Raw genomic sequence first — 15,649 nt, 5'->3', positions numbered from 1 at the left:
GACCTCTTTTTATGGCCCAGGGAAAGTAGGCCATTTCTCTCCCTTTGTGATGCTGATCAGCCTCCCACTCAGCTATTGCAGTTGTATTGTGAGGGTACCCCAAAATGGATTCTATTTGAACACAACCTGTCACAGGCCATTGTGGCAGGGTTACTAGGTGACAAGTGAATTCCCCTGTGCAGGAGGACAGTTGCTGTAGTGAGAAGCACGTGGCATGGGGAGTCAGGAGACCTAGATTCTACTCCATGAAACTGCCTGGGGTTTGCAATGTGGCTTGTTTCTCCAACCTTAATTTCCTTTTCTATAATTGAAAAGGTTGCTTGAAGTACTCTTAAGAGTTACCTCCAACTAAATGGCCTCATGGTCTGTTAAAGGATTTCCTAGATGAGTGTTAACTGCAGGTTAAGGAGGTCTTGAAATCGAGTTTAGAAATTTACATTTTGGAGCCAACCAAACCTTATAGGCACTGTCTCCACTACATACACTTGTACGTTTTGGTATTTTGCAAACTCATCTGTAAAATTGGCAAAATAATAGTTCCTTCCTCGTAATGTTATTATAAGGATTAAATTATAGGTTACATTTGAAATGGTTAGCAAATAGCCAGGATCAGGGTAACAGTGAATTGCTATTGCTTATTAGGAGAGAGGGAAATAAAAAGAGAAGAGAGAAATTATTATCAAACATTCAAAATCAATTGACACTTTAACCTTCGGTGAGAAGTGAAATGCGATGAAAAAGAATTGGGTCAAGCCTTTTATTGCAGGTGAGTATCATTGGCCTCCATACAAAGTATGAATGTGGAAAAGTCACTTTTCTATTTCTAAGTGTACAGAATCTTTGGAGGTGATGTTTCGTTGGCTCAAGGAACACATTCTTTGCTTGGGGGTGCCAGGGAAGGCTTGAATATGTAAACACTTCTTTAAACTTAAAAAGCTCATAAATCCACAAAATTATTTTATTTTATTTTTTAAAAAAATTAATGTTTATTTATTTTTGAGAGAGACTTAGAGACGGAGCACAAGGTGGGGGGGAGGGGGGCAGAGAGAAATAGAGACACAGAATCCGAAGCAGGTTCCAGACTCCCAGCTGTCAACACAGAGCCTGACACGGGGCTTGAACTCCCAAACTGAGAGATCATGATCTGAGCCAAAGTGGGATGCCTTAACCAACTGAGTCACCGAGGCGCCTCTCCACATAATTATTTTAGAGGGAGAATTATCTACATGTGTGTGTAAATGTGTGTGTTTGTCAGTGTGTTTGTCAGTTATTATTTTTAACACTTTTTCCCCCCAGAGGTTGCATATTCTCAAGTTTGAAAAAACAGGAGAAATGAAATAATATTTTTTTTCTCCTGACCTCATCCCCCCCTTTTTTTTTTTTACAATTTTGTTAAACTTCTCCCATAACATTTAGCTATTTTTATTAGTTTCTTGTGTATTTTATCATGGTTTCTTTATCCCTACTTAACTCTTCCCTTTTGTTTTCATAAAAGATAGCATATTCTGTGCCTTTCAGTACCTTGCTTTTTGACTTAATTTTGTATCCTGTCTTTCCATAAAAGTGGAGCAGATCGTATTTTCCAAAATTGGCATAGTGAGAGCTTCCCATCCTGCCTATTCTTTTTCCGATATGACTTTGACATTCTTCCTATCAAGACAGGAGTCAAATCTGAATGGGCTTGTGACCATGAAGGAAATGACACTGTGTGACAAAGCTAGGACAAAGAAAGCAATACAGCCTCCTCCTGGCTTTCTTTTTAGGATGCTCTTCTTGAAAGCCTGCCACCATGCTGTAAGGAGCTTAAGAAATCACATGGAGAGGCCATGGGTAGGTATTATAGCTTCAGCTACAGCTGAGTTCCAAAGCTGGCCGTAGGCACCATTGTTAAAAGTGAGCAGACCCGCCCAGTAGTTCAGCCTCCAGCAGTGGAGTCAGCTCCTAGCCTTCAAGCCTTCCCAGTTGAAGGCCATCATACCTGGTGGAAAAGAGATAAGGTGTTCCTACTGTGCCCTTTCTGAGTTATTGACTCAGATAATCCGTGAGCATAATAAAATGGTTGTTGTTTTACACCACAGAATTTGGTATGGTTTGATATGTGGCGGTAGTAACTAGAACAGAGCTTCTGCATCTTTTTTCTTTTTTCTTTTGCAGCTTTATAGTATTCTATTATAGAGCTATACCATATTTGACTATGTCCCAGTAGACAGTGACTTGAGTAGATACAATTTTTGGCTTTCCCTCTAATAAATAACTTTGTAAATATATCATTTTAAAAATGATACAAGTGTATTTATGGATAAATTTCCTGAAGTAGAATTTCTGGAGCGAGGGTAAATGAATTTGTAAGCTTGATTGACATTTTTAAATTGGCTTCTATAGGGGCTGTATCACTTTATACTCCTACCTGAAGTGTCTAAAAGGGTTTGTCTCAATACAGTCTTGCTGTTGAGAAAACTTTCAGTTTTTCTGCTATTCTAATAAGTAAAAAATGGTGTCTCGCAATTATAATTTACATTTCTTTTATCATGTGTATATTTTAGCAACTTTTTTTTTGTGAATATCCTTTCATGTAAACTATCTCTTGAGACCTTCTTTCAATTTCTAGGTCCTTATATAATATTTAGGAAATTAGTCCTGTATCTACAAAATGATTTACAGCTATTTCTCTTGTTATTTTTTGACTTTCCTTATACTGTTTTGTGTGATGTTGAAGATTTTTCTTTTTAAGTAGTTTAAGTTAACAATCTTTTCTTATATGGCTTCTGGATTTTGAGTCTTAATTAAAATGACCTCTTTCCAATATAATCGAGTATTTCTCCATTAGTATATTTAATTATATATGTGTTCTTATATATACATGTAAGTATATATACATGTAAGTATATACACATGTAAGTATATATAAATATACCTCATAGTTTTATATATAAATGTCAGTAATATGGAAGTTTTCCAACATTACATTTCATAAATAAATGAAATATGTATCAGTTTTATATATAAATATGTCAGTTTATATATATATATATACACATATATATACATACTAGTTTTATAATAATATACAAATTAGTAAATCAGTTATATGTATTCATACAATTAAAAATATGCAATGAATGCTATTGATTACTATACATTAAATACTGTTTAAGGAAATTTTGAAAAACTAAAAATGGATGTTGAGGGATGTGACATCAGTAAGAAGGCAGAATAGCGGTTTTCAGTTCTCATTCCCTCCTCCGACTTCTTGACACCCATTCATACAGAAGAATATATTTGTGGGAACCTGGGAGTCCAATAGAGAGGTCTCAGCATCCCCTTAGAGCAAGATTTCTCAGAACAGATCCATTGCATTGGGTAAGAAGAACAGTTTCACTTTACTTGTATCACTCCTCCCTGCAAGAGACCCCTTTGTCCCACTGTTTCTCCCACAGGACAAAATGAGAGGTAGTGAGTACCTGGCTTCCATGCAGGGTATTGCCTGAGAGGCTCACTACTTCCTCACCCCATCCAGAACACTGAGAGCATGGGAATGGCTGAAAAGTCTCCAAGGTGCCAGGAGCAGGGAAAAGGGGTTCATAGTAACCAGTGCACAGAACTCAACAAAGGCAATGCTTTCCACTAATTATCTGGCAAAATTCACCCAGAAGCCTTCTCACAAGCTTGCCAGGATGCATCACCCTTTGACTTCCCCACTCCCAACCAGCCCACCCAGGTGTACTCCTAACACTCTGTGTGTCTTAGTTCTCCCCCACCCTCCTCCCAGCTCTTTGTGTGCCTCAGTGAGGGCTCTCAGGAGCCTCTGCAGGTCTTGTGTGAGCTCACACTGGCAGCCACCTCAGCTCTGCTCTTTCAGGGGAAGGCGCTTAACTCTGAATACTTCAGGCCGCTGCCCTAAGGAAAATAAACAGGAGGCACTCAGCATCTGGCCTGGCTTTTGGGGATTGAGAGGAAGCATGCAATCCTAAAATTTACTTTAAAATTTGAACTTGTCTCCTCTTGGCATCAGAGAGGAGAACCAGCTGGAAGCTTGGGCAGGAACTCCTGGAGTTACCAAAGGAGGGAAAGAGGGAGAGATACTTGAAATAGAGATCCCGAGGTTGCTCAGGAGAGGATTTCCTACTAACATGCCTCTTCAAATAAGCAAAAGACCAACAAAAGAGCTTAACTTGGAAAGCCGGTTCTTAAGAGGGACATTTATACTGACAAACACCTACATTAAGAAAAAAGAAAGATCTCAAATAAGTAACTTAACTTTACAACTCAAGGAATTAGAGAAAGAACAAACTAAGCCCAATTTTAGTATATGTGCTGCCAAAGCGAACACAAGAACAAACAGCCCAAAGTGAGCAGGAGGAAGGAAATAATAAAGATTACAGCAGAAATACATTAGAGATTAGAAAAACGTAGAAAAGATAATGAAACTAAGAGCTGGTGTTTTTGAAAAGGTAAATAAATCTGACAAGCCTCTAGCTAAACTACTTAAGAGAAAAAGAGAGAAGATTTACTTAAAAAATTATAGAAGGAAAATGAGACATTACAACTGATACCACAGAAACACAAAGGATCATAAAAGACTAGTATGAATAATTACACACCAATAAATAGGATAACCTAGAAAATAGATGAATTCCTAGAAACATACAACTTACTATCACTGAATTGAGAAGAAATAGAAAGTCTGACAATACCGTAAAGAATAAGGAGATAAAAGCAGAATAAAAACATCCTGACAAAGAATAGCCCAGAATCAAATGGCTTCACTGATGAATTCTACCAAGATTTAAAGAAGAATTAATACCAATCCTTTTCCAGTTCTTTCAAAAGCAAATGGAAAGGAAGGGAACATTTTTAGACTCTTTTTATGAGACCAGCATTGTCTTCTTCAGCATGTCCTGATATCAAAGCAAGACAAAGACACCACAAGAAAAGAAAATTACAGGCCAATATACCTGATCAACATAATGCAAAAATCCTCAACAAAATAATACCAGACTACAAGAAACTTATAGACCAATACACCTGATAAACATAGATGCCAAAATCCTCCATAAAATAGTAGCATCCTGAATTGAACAGCACATTAAAAGGATCATACATGATCATGCATGTGGGATTTATCCCTAGAATGCGAGAATGTTTCAAAATTAGCAAATCAATTAATGTGCTACACCACATTTACAGATTGAAGAATAAAAATCATATGATCATCTCAATAGATGCAGAAAAAACCTTTGACAAAATCAAACATATTTCCATGATAAAAATTCTCAACAAATTAGGTTTGGAAGAATGTACCTCATAGCAAGACCACAGCTCACCTCATACTCAATAGTGAAAAGCTATCTTCACTAAGATCATGGATAAGAGAAAGGTGTCTGCATTTACTACTTCCACACAACATCATTATGGATGTCCTAGCAAGAGCAATTAGATAAGAAAAAGAAATAGAAGGCAACCAAATATGAAAAGAGGAAGTAAAATTTCTCTGTGGATGATATAATCTTATATAGAGAAAACCCTAAAGATGTCACAAAAAACTGTTAGAACTAGTGAGCTAATTCAGTAAAGTTGCTACTAGTTGTTCTGCAATGGTATTCAGAAGCCCTGGGCTCTGGTTCCAGCTTTGGCATCACTAACATGACACAACCTGAGTGTCAATATTCTCATCTGTTATATCTATACACACATATATATGCACATATATGTGTATATACACATATATATGTACACACATACATATACATATATATGTATATATAGAGAGGGAGAGGGAATTTTATTATATACATTTTTTATTTTTATTATATATGTATACATTATAATATATTTGTATATTATATATTTTATTATATATTATAGAGATAGATATATAATTTTATTTTTAATTACAGTTGACACAATGTTACATTAGTTTCAAGTGCACAAGCAATGATTTGACAAGTCTATATGTTATGCTCACCTCAAGTGCAGCTCCTATCTGTCACCACACAGCAGTACCAATGACTATATTCCCTGTGTTGTACCTTTTATCCTAGCGACTTATTCATTCAATCACTGGTAGCCTGTATCTCAAAGTGGAGATAATATTGACTACCTTATACGGATGCTGTGAGAAGTAAATAGTGGGTGATATGTGTGCATAATAGATGGTAATAAATGTAGTTTTTATTCTCACTTTAGAGATTTGTTGATTCTCTGCTACAAGAACACTAAATCAATAGAAAGACATGTTCTGAAGAAAATCTGGAAGGAGAGTTAAGGCTTCTGCCACTTGGCTACAGACACTTGGTTCCAAGGATAGTAGCGTTCAGGCAGATTATGTTTCTTGATATTCATTAGGTTTTATAATCTTCATGATTTATTAAATTATTAAAATTATGTTTTTGGTAATAACCAATTACCTAGTTATGGAATTGCCTATATGGGAGGAAATGAACAGTTGTGTGCATAACTTATACCTTGGGACTACTGTTGTAACCTACGGCTGAAGTTACCTAGGGTATGTGTATACTTATACACGTATTGTTTCACCTTATGAAAGGTCATTTTATTCAATTTTCTCCTGTTTTGTTATTGTTGCATTCATTTCTCATTTCTTGGAAGACTAAGGGAACCAGAAAATGTTGGCCAGTCTCCTACTTAAATCCCCTATTACCCTCCACTAAACTGGTACAGGGTTTATTTGTGCTTAGTTATCTTTTTATTCAGTAATCTGTAGTTGTTGTGATACTTGATGCATGACTATATGGGTCTGTGAGAACATATTCTTGGCTGGGGAAATGATTGCATGGTCCATTTTACACTTGACATCTCACAGAAGTAAGTACACTTGTCCAAAAGAGGGAGGAAGAAGGGGAAAGAGGAACGAATCAGAGACCTTGAAGGGTATTTGGCTTTTAAGGAAGCACTGGACAGGTTGGCTGCTTTATCAGAGCCTCAGGTTGGGGCCTGAGAGCCATAAATGAGTTCCACACACTTCAAAGGACTTGGCCTGGACTGGGAATATGTTAATATGATAGAGGATTCTTCCTGATCCTACCTTTTCCTCCCTCAAGTATTCTCCCTCTTCAAACACCTAGGTTTTGAACTAGATTTCTGTGTTTGCATGTGCAATAGTATTTCTGAAACCTTTGCCATTTTTCACTCCTAGGACCAGGAAACGGTAAGTAAGTATTTTAAAAGAGTGTGATAATTCATAAAGCAACTTAATGTTTTTCTCCTAACTCCAAACTCCCTCAAGGGCCTAGTTCTTTCCTGACATTGAATGAAATGTGGGAAGTTTCCATAGTTTTTCTAGTTTCCCCATATAGTAGATTTGAAAGAAAAAAAAAAAGCTCAGGTCATAGGCAGTCATAAGAACAGTAATTAAAATGTAAACTCCAGGGATAATGAAAATTCCTTACCTAAATCCGAGTGCACATACCTCCCTTCCCTCAGCTGGGGACCTGCCGTGGTGGATGGTAGGTTATTTCCTCCTCTCATCCCATGTGTTGTATTTCTCCTCATCTGTTCCTTCTCACTTGGCAGCCCCTGGCTCCAACAAGGTTAGGAGGAGGGCGTGGAGGAGTGCTAGGTGTTAGAAAAAATTTCTGTTGACTTATATTCTTTTGAACGGGCATGTTACCCTTTCTGGATAGTTGCTCACAGCTGATGGTCTCTCGTGGGATGCTTTCATGTTTGTAGAAAACACCACTTCCCCCACAAGGACCCACTTCTTAGGAGGGGGTGAGATATCTCCTTGGCTTGGCCACTTAAGTTAAAGCTGTCATCTGGGGCCGAAACTCAAATTACCAGGTTGATCAGGTTGATCCTGGTAAGTGGTTCATATTTAGACTCTAGGCTCGTACTGCTTTGCTGTTGGCCTTTGGGGCTTAACCCTGTATCAACACCCTGCTGCATGAGAATGGGGACAATGAAGGCAGGAAAGTAGCACAGTGGTTAGAAGTGCAGTCTCTGTAGTACACTTTCTGGGCCCTTAACTAAATAGCTATGTTACTTGGAGCAACTTACTTAACCTCTCTGAGCCTCAGGTTTTTTTGTCTGTAAGGTGTAATGATAATACCTAATTCAGAGGCTTGTTACGAGGATGAGATGATTAAAAGTTCTGGCACACATACGCTCAGCCAACATGCATTACATCTCACAGATGATTTCTCAGCAACGATGTCCAGGATTTACCCTGTGCTATGAGAAGGAGCAGGTGGTTCAATACAAGACTCAACATTACATGCTCTGGAACAGTTATGAAACCAGTTTTTAAAAACATGCCAGCCAGCTATGTAAGAAGAACTCCTTAAATGAGGGCAATGTTTCCAGTTTCTGAACTGTCTTCCTATATAATTTCTCATCTCGTCTTTGAGATACTCCTGTAAGCAGGCCAAAAAAAAAAAAAAAAGGTGTTTCATTCCTCTCTTTATAGATGAGGTGTTTGTAGCAGGGACAAAGGTCAAAATGACAGTGCTGGATTCAGAACCCAACTCCTCGGACTTTCCAGCGCTCTTCAGACTGCCTTGACTCTCCTCTGCTGTCATAACATTGTTTGTCAAATGAGCCCAGCAGGGGATGGTCGGCATGTTATTCCCTTCCCCCCATGGCAGCAGTTTGGTGGGAGGCCTTAGAAGAGACAAAAGTTTCTTGCACAGGTTTTCATCTGTGCAGGTGGCCTCCCAAGTGAGTGGGCAGGAATGCCTCTGGTGAGGTACAGGCCTGCTCTGTCCCATTAGGGAGCTGGTCTCTCCTTTCCTTCAGAAGGCACCAGTTCTCTAAAAATCACCCCGTCGACATACCATTAACAGAGCAGAACATGTTGACATCCAGCTGTTGCTTTCATTACCAATTTGTTTTAATTGGTCTCACACTGTTTTCCTCTCACTTTTTTGTACTGTGTTGGTTTAACTCTGTCTGCAGCCAGCCTGGCTTGAGCTGTAAACCTTTTATGAGGGGAACTTGCTGATGTGTGGAAAGTCACAGGCAGCTGGCTGGGCCTGGCCGGCAAGTCTGGAACTTTCCAGCCCAGACTGTAACCATTCGGTGATTTTGTTTGCTCTTTCAACATTTCCTTTTAAAAACTGTAATGTCTAAAACTTTAGAAAAGGCGTGCTTCTCCGGGCAGATATCTAACGAAATTTATTCCTAATGCACAAATAGCATATTGTTAAACAGGATTTGGATGGAGTTTGTAATGAAGGATGTTTGGCAGTTCTTGCTTTTAGAAAAACATTTGAGTGATCATGAGTAGGAAATTTGCTGTAGTCAGTGTAATGAATTAACAACTGAGTAGTGGCCCAGGGCAGGCAGTACCCTTGGAGGAGGACAGAAGTCCAGATGGTGGGCTATGATCCAGAAGTTTGGGACATCAGTCAAGAATGCAAGGTGTTTATAAGGTGGCCAAGAGGGAGATAGCAACCCATTTGCAGAAGGCCATCTTTGGTTGTACTTGCCAGTGGTAACTGCTTGCTTGGTGTTGTGAGTGGTGGAGATGATGGTTTGCTTGATCTACAAACAATAATAAGGTAGAACTTACTCATTTTCCACAGCTTAGCTTTGATTCTCAGTTATATTCAACCTGAGCTTTTATACAGGGGGAAAAGAAAACACACACACACACACACACACACACACACACACACACACAGCAAAACCAGGGGACAGGGTTCTATTAGGAACCAATAATTCACTTGTGTGTTTAACCAATATTTATTGAGTAACCCAACATCTTTCAAGTACTGTTATATTAGAATAAAACCTGTTGTTTTCCCCAGAGGATTTATTTAAAACATTAAAAATTCTTACAGTAAAAGACAAATAGGTTTTATTCTTTTAGATGCAAATTAGCTATTATACTCGTGTTCACTAAATAAATATCCCCTTCCAAGTTGACAAAAGCAGAACCCTTTCTTTAAAATTTTTGTTGTGAAAATTATGTGATTAGTCTATTTTGATACATATGATACAAAGAGATTGGATCCTTATGGAAGACACAAAATCTACTTATTTATTCTGCATGGGCTCCCAGTCATCTCTTCCTAGGGAGTTGTATAGTATTTAATTCTCTCAATAATGTGTGAAAATGCATCTGAAGTATTGTCACCTAGAGGAGTTCACTTAATCCTTAGTGTCCAGAGTTTTTGTTGAGGGTTGATCATGTAGGCATGGAGCATTCATGTGGCTGACCTTAGTTACTTAGTTTCTAGGCCCCTCCAGAGATTAGACTGATAACATGTGGCCCAAGGCCTTGGTCACAAACCACATTGTTAGTATAGACCATCTGGCATGACACAAGGCCCTAGGTGAACAAAGATACTCTTATCTGACAGGAGATCCCAACGGCTTAAAGGTTACCTTCTAGAAGTTAGTCAAAGGCCAGACTTTTCTTTGGAATGTGCATGGTTTGAACACTCCATAGACACTGAATCATCTTTTATTATAGTCATCATTCCAGGAAAGGGACCTTGCCCATTATGTCTTATATGGTACAAGAACAATTTTGTCCGTAAGAAGATTATTGGATTATTGGTCACTTGATAATTTGGGTTAGGTGTCATTTATTTAGAGAAATTGTCAGGAGAGCCAGCTGCACCACTCATGGGGGTCATTGGAGCCTTGGGCAGCTAAATCTGGGTGCAGCCCTCCCCTTCTAGAAGAGGGAAGAGCCTTTTGTCTCATCTGCCTGTAGTGTAGACAACCAAGAGTCAGCACTGGTCGTCATCTTCCAACAAGGAGTTCCTCAGAGAGAATGTTATATCTCTAAGATTCGGGACAGTAAACAGAAGTCACCTAATTTGGGGGAAATTTAAATGTTATTTTGCCTGAATTCAAATTTGGAATATCTAAAAGGAGTTGGAAAATTAATGCTGCAATTGGCTTGACTGCTTATCTTTCTTTTTAGAAGGCAATGAAGAAACATTTCCTTTGTTACTTCCTTCCTTGGTGATTGCCTGCCTTCTTCACCAATATACTAGAGTTACAGAATGCGGTGATATGTACTTTACAATGGGATTAAATATGGCAACATGGCTAGATCTGCACAAATCTGGAACTCTCGTTCTGTTTGTGCTATGGAGTAAGTATCTTATGTAAGTGTTCTTTTGCTTGTGATTTCTTCTACACAGTCCCTCAATCATTCTGCAGTAAAGCTCAGGCTTTTTAGCTCAAGGTTGATGGACAAAATGATGGAAGGGGGGAGGACGTGACTTGCATTCATATATATTGTGTTTCTTAAAACTGGGAAACCTCCATTGCATTATAAAGGTCTAGATGAAAATATGAGGTAATGTTCAGCTGAAACCATCAAAATTATAAGCTCTCCTAAATTAGCTTGAAAACTCATCAGTAGGATAAAGACTTTAGTTTCTCGATAGCACAGTGGATTGAGATTAGGTGATTATTCATACCTGCCCAAATGTCCCTGGGTAACAAGGATAGGTAAAACCAAGGCAATGTGACACATTTGGAAGTTGCTAAGTTGAATATGAGATGTAAGCAAAACCGTCCAAAGCTGTGATTGAATACTAGGATTAGTCCTTCAGTACATTGGGTTTTATTTTTATTTTTCCAGGCAGGTTAAGGTTTTAGAAATGTGACCTCAGTACTAAATAAAACTCATCCTAATTAAAGAGAATGTCTAATGATAATAAAGTCTTGAGACTAATCTTTGGGCATGCTATTCCCTAAGGAGCTGAGCCACATTCAGTGAATACTCCCAAATATTTTTGAGGCTGAATTGCTCTGGGGTTCATTATCAATGGGTTTCCATCTGTTCTTTTGGAATCAATGATTTTTGTTGCTGGATTTAGACTGTCTTTGTATTCTCTTGACACTCACAGAACAAAATATGCCTGATTTAGCAATGTTGTTTGCTAGAAAAATCCAACCTCAGATGAGTCATTCTGTCCATTAACCACCTCCGTTCTTCACTTTTGTGTGCCGCATGCTTTCTCCAGTGAGGTTTCCCTCATTCGGTGCTGGGCTTGCTTTCCCCTTGAAAAGTAAAGGTTAGTTTCTGTTCTCAGTAGTTCCTCATTCTTTCTCTCTTTGTACCCACTTCCTTCTCTGGTTCTCCCCAAAGCTATCTGTATCCAGTCTCTCATTTAGGACTTTTAAATCATCAAGGTGAAAAAGCAAGAATAATGAGTTTCAGAATGAAAACCTTAGATCTATTACCACTAAATTCCTTGCCAAGGATTTTCCAAGCCACTTAGGCATAACAATTGCTCGTTTTTATTACTTCGTTGTGCTACTCTACTTTTTCAATAATTTTGCATCAGGTATATACATGTGCCATATATTTTTATACCCTTTACTTTACTTTTATGATGTCAATTACTGAAAGGTCATTCAAATTTCCAGCTGAACCAACCTATCTGAAAGGTATGGACTACTAGAAGTTTGTTTAAAATTGAAAGGTTTGTTCTTTTCCTTTTTAAATGGAAGGCAAGGAATTAACTATAGTAGCCAGTTGGGGTTTTCTTTAGTTCTGGAAGTGGAGAACATATGTACGTGGTAAACTTTGAGTAGTTAGAGAGTCACATATTTGTAAGGTAAAAATATTCCGGTTGGCAGACATCTATGGTGTTCTTTATATTCTTTATTATTGAATGGGTCTCATGTTAATTATGTTAAACGTCAGACGTTAAATCCAGAGGATTGCCTGAATTATGGACTTGATATATTTTTGCTTGATAATCAAATATAAGAAAGCTGAGTTTACCTTCTTAAAAAGCACAGCTAAATTTTTAAAAATTATTCTGAATTAGCTGGGTGGCTCCAATCTACGGCATCTGGGAGACACTGCAGGTGGCCAAGTGTGGGTGAACTCTGGAGGAAGGCAAATTGTAGTCTGGTTCAAATCTCTAGTCTCTCACAACCTATCTGTAAGCTTTTTGGTTAATTTTTCAGCTTTAAGACTGTTTTCTCTCATCAGTAAAATGGGGATGATAAATATATTTCAGAGAGTTCTAATGAAAATATCCATGTAGAATATTTAATACATTGCCTAGTATGTACTAAGTACCTAAAAATATAATTATTTTTTGTAAATGTTTACTGTTTCAGAGAGAGAGAGAGAGAGAGAGAGAATGAGCATGGGAGGGACAGAGAGAGAGGGAGAGGGAGGGAGAGAAAGAGAATCCCAAGCAGTCTCCATACTCAGCGGAGAGCTTGATGTGGGGCTTAGTCCCATGGATGTGAGTTCATGACCTGAGCTGAAATCAGGAGTCACACTCTTTTTTTTTTTTATTTTTTTAATAATATATGAAATTTATTGTCAAATTGGTTTCCATAAAACACCCAGTGCTCATCCCAAAAGGTGCCCTCCTCAATACCCATCACCCACCCTCTCTTCCCTCCCACCCCCCATCAACCCTCAGTTTGTTCTCAGTTTTTAACAGTCTCTTATGCTTTGGCTCTCTCCCACTCTAACCTCTTTTTTTTTTTTTTTTTTTCTTTTTTTCTTTTTTCCTCCCCCTCCCCCATGGGTTCCTGTTAGGTTTCTCAGGGTCCACATAAGAGTGAAACCTTATGGTATCTGTCTTTCACTGTATGGCTTATTTCACTTAGCATCACACTCTCCAGTTCCATCCACGTTGCTACAAAAGGCCATATTTCATTTTTTCTCATTGCCACGTAGTATTCCATTGTGTATATAAACCACAATTTCTTTATCCATTCATCAGTTGATGGACATTTAGGCTCTTTCCATAATTTGGCTATTGTTGAGAGTGCTGCTGTGAACATTGGGGTACAAGTGCCCCTATGCATCAGTACTCCTGTATCCCTTGGATAAATTCCTAGCAGTGCTATTGCTGGGTCATAGGGTAGGCCTATTTTTAATTTTCTGAGGAACCTCCACACTGCTTTCCAGAGTGGCTGCACCAATTTGCATTCCCACCAACAGTGCAAGAGGGTTCCCATTTCTCCACATCCTCTCCAGCATCTATAGTCTCCTGATTTGTTCATTTTGGCCACTCTGACTGGCGTGAGGTGATACCTGAGTGTGGTTTTGATTTGTATTTCCCTGATGAGGAGCGACGCTGAACATCTTTTCATGTGCCTGTTGGCCATCTGGATGTCTTCTTTAGAGAAGTGTCTATTCATGTTTTCTGCCCATTTCTTCACTGGGTTCTTTGTTTTTCGGGTGTGGAGTTTGGTGAGCTCTTTATAGATTCTGGATACTAGCCCTTTGTCCGATATGTCATTTGCAAATATCTTTTCCCATTCCGTTGGTTGCCTTTTAGTTTTGTTGGTTGTTTCCTTTGCTGTGCAGAAGCTTTTTATCTTCATAAGGTCCCAGTAATTCAATTTTGCTTTTAATCCCCTTGCCTTTGGGGATGTGTCGAGTAAGAGATTGCTACGGCTGAGGTCAGAGAGGTCTTTTCCTGCTTTCTCCTCTAAGGTTTTGATGGTTTCCTGTCTCACATTCAGGTCCTTTATCCATTTTGAGTTTATTTTTGTGAATGGTGTGAGAAAGTGGTCTAGTTTCAACCTTCTGCATGTTGCTGTCCAGTTCTCCCAGCACCATTTGTTAAAGAGGCTGTCTTTTTTCCATTGGATGTTCTTTCCTGCTTTGTCAAAGATGAGTTGACCATACGTTTGTGGGTCTAGTTCTGGGGTTTCTATTCTATTCCATTGGTCTATGTGTCTGTTTTTGTGCCAATACCATGCTGTCTTGATGATTACAGCTTTGTAGTAGAGGCTAAAGTCTGGGATTGTGATGCCTCCTGCTTTGGTCTTCTTCTTCAAAATTCCTTTGGCTATTCGGGGCCTTTTGTGGTTCCATATGAATTTTAGGATTGCTTGTTCTAGTTTCGAGAAGAATGCTGATGCAATTTTGATTGGGATTGCATTGAATGTGTAGATAGCTTTGGGTAGTATTGACATTTTGACAATATTTATTTTTCCAATCCATGAGCAGGGAATGTCTTTCCATTTCTTTAAATCTTCTTCAATTTCCTTCGTAAGCTTTCTATAGTTTTCAGCATACAGATCCTTTACATCTTTGGTTAGATTTATTCCTAGGTATTTTATGCTTCTTGGTGCAATTGTGAATGGGATCAGTTTCTTTATTTGTCTTTCTGTTGCTTCATTGTTAGTGTATAAGAATGCAACTGATTTCTGTACATTGATTTTGTATCCTGCAACTTTGCTGAATTCATGTATCAATTCTAGCAGACTTTTGGTGGAGTCTATCGGATTTTCCATGTATAATATCATGTCATATGCAAAAAGCGAAAGCTTGACTTCATCTTTGCCAATTTTGATGCCTTTGATTTCCTTTTGTTGTCTGATTGCTGATGCTAGAACTTCCAGCACTATGTTAAACAACAGCGGTGAGAGTGGGCATCCCTGTCGTGTTCCTGATCTCAGGGAAAAAGCTCTCAGTTTTTCCCCGTTGAGGATGATGTTAGCTGTGGGCTTTTCATAAATGGCTTTTATGATCTTTAAGTATGTTCCTTCTATCCTGACTTTCTCAAGGGTTTTTATTAAGAAAGGGTGCTGGATTTTGTCAAAAGCCTTTTCTGCATCGATTGACAGGATCATATGGTTCTTCTCTTTTTTTTTGTTAATGTGATGTATCACGTTGATTGATTTGCGAATGTTGAACCAGCCCTGCATCCCAGGAATGAATCCCACTTGATCATGGTGA

At 38.5% G+C, this 15,649-nt stretch overlaps 1 long non-coding RNA gene across 1 annotated transcript in view; it reads left to right on the top strand.

Annotated features, from left to right (window-relative positions):
- The first annotated feature begins 10,898 nt into the window (after positions 1-10,898).
- Positions 10,899-15,649, top strand: part of LOC123581253 — a 39,142-nt gene continuing 34,391 nt past the window's right edge. Inside the window, exon 1 of the long non-coding RNA XR_006703685.1 lies at positions 10,899-11,068. This is a non-coding gene — a long non-coding RNA (uncharacterized LOC123581253). The remainder of the gene's footprint in view (positions 11,069-15,649) is intronic.

The sequence above is a fragment of the Leopardus geoffroyi genome, chromosome A3, assembly GCF_018350155.1.
Source record: "Leopardus geoffroyi isolate Oge1 chromosome A3, O.geoffroyi_Oge1_pat1.0, whole genome shotgun sequence".
NCBI lineage: Eukaryota > Metazoa > Chordata > Mammalia > Carnivora > Felidae > Leopardus > Leopardus geoffroyi.
The sequence above is the reverse complement of the archived record's forward strand: the minus strand, read 5'-3'. Positions and strand labels throughout refer to the sequence as shown.